At 34.9% G+C, this 1,797-nt stretch overlaps 1 long non-coding RNA gene across 1 annotated transcript; it reads right to left on the bottom strand.

Moving 5' to 3' along the window:
* Positions 1 to 213: 213 nt before the first annotated feature.
* LOC108195797 (uncharacterized) lies at positions 214 to 1,142 on the bottom strand. The gene is made up of 2 exons (XR_010285504.1): positions 872 to 1,142; positions 214 to 680 (listed from the first exon to the last, which is right to left on the bottom strand). It is a non-coding gene; the product is annotated as an uncharacterized LOC108195797 (long non-coding RNA).
* Between the last annotated feature and the right edge of the window lie 655 nt (positions 1,143 to 1,797).

Raw genomic sequence — 1,797 nt, 5'->3', positions numbered from 1 at the left:
AACAATCAGCCCATTGAATCATTGATCCTCTTTACTCAGTAAGAACTGGCCACCCATCAGCCCATTTGGAAAATAAACATATTTTGTCGAGTTTGGCATTAACATGTTTAATGTCCTGGTTTCTGACTGCTATAGTGTTGTTGTTTTCTTTGTTAAAGTATACAGAAAAACATCAGTAGAGTCTATGGGTAATACGGAGTATAAGGCAATATATTTGCCTGAGACTAAATTGCTTTTTGACAAAAATATTCTCTTAAGTGAACACAGCAGAGCAATACATATCAAATAGCCTCTCTGATAATTTTCTTGACAAACACAAAGAGTTGGCTCCAATTCTTAACAGCTACGATCAAACAATTATTTTAAACATCTTTACTATTTTTTCTTGCAAAGCTTCTCAATCAAATCCGCTGCATCTTGAACTTTGGCAATGGTCTGAGCACTTTCTTCTTCCACGCTGATCCTAAACTCTTTCAAGTGCTGGAAATTTTTGAGTCTCCCGAAACCTCAGTAGTATCGGGGAGTCCCAATTGTTTCTTCACAAACTCAAAGACCACCTCCACTGTCTCAGGCTTAGCAGCACATTAAGTGCACCAAAATACTTGGCTGTAGCAGAAACTGAACACCGGGCAAGACCATTATGACTAGCTCAAATATGAAAATGACAATCCTTTCGTATTCTGGAAACAACAGACGACATATTTTAGCATAACATTGGCTACTGCAGTCTCGTAACGGAACGTGCAGAGAAGAAATGAATGATTATGTCCTGCAAACTAAGTCTCTTAAATCTTCGATCATGTGCAGAACATAGAAAAATACAACATATACGACATTAGGAACCAAACAAAAGAAATACTACGAACCTTACCTAATACTCGTGATAAACTCCACCTAACAGACACAAATTAACCTTTGAAACACAACCAATGAAACACCAACAAAAACTACAGCACCACCAGACCACACATGCTCAGCAATCCCAACCAACCTCAGTTTGTCAAATGCTTCTTGTACTTAATCAGGCTGGTCTTGGAGCACTTGTAGCTGTGTCGAGGTAAATATTTTAAGTATACTAAATATATTAGCTCGATAAAATTACTAATATAAGTATTTAACAAACTGAGTTGAATTTTAGATTTCAAAAACCTCCCATGTAACACCTGCAATTTTCATGCACCTGCAGCTTTCATATTGGACCTGCAATGACTTAACTACTGCTCTACACACTTAACTAAAAATCTAAAGTTGTCAAGTCAGGAAAAGTTACATACTCCAGACTAAAAAGCATATACTTCCATGAGGAAAAAGCAAGCAAAGGCAAACCTTTTGTACAATTGATATCAGCAGCTTGAAGGTCAAATACAATCTTGTGGTCAATCAGAAATCAGAATTCAGAAATCAGCAACGACAAACTATTCATCTTCTCTAGATGTTTCTTACTCTCAATCAGAAATCTTGAAAGTATATACTCCTTGTCACTCTAGTAAACATCACATAGTAAGACTATATTGATAATTTAAATAATAATACTAATAAGCCCCTTTCAAAAAATAAATCATTTTTGGTCGAAGGAGACACTTCACCAACGTGAGTTTTTTCGACTCGTAAATAATAATAACAAATATGTATTGTCCATTCATATATTGTTATAAGAAAAAATATTGACTCAAAATGAATAACAACCTGGTCTGTAAATTTATAGTTCAAAATATATAAGACTGAATAATTCACGCAACACCTAAGTTCGATTTACTAAAATTTTCACACAACATATATATTAGGCAGCAAAACTCA

Source organism: Daucus carota, chromosome 7, assembly GCF_001625215.2.
Source record: "Daucus carota subsp. sativus chromosome 7, DH1 v3.0, whole genome shotgun sequence".
NCBI classification, from domain to species: Eukaryota; Viridiplantae; Streptophyta; class Magnoliopsida; order Apiales; family Apiaceae; genus Daucus; species Daucus carota.
The sequence above is the reverse complement of the archived record's forward strand: the minus strand, read 5'-3'. Positions and strand labels throughout refer to the sequence as shown.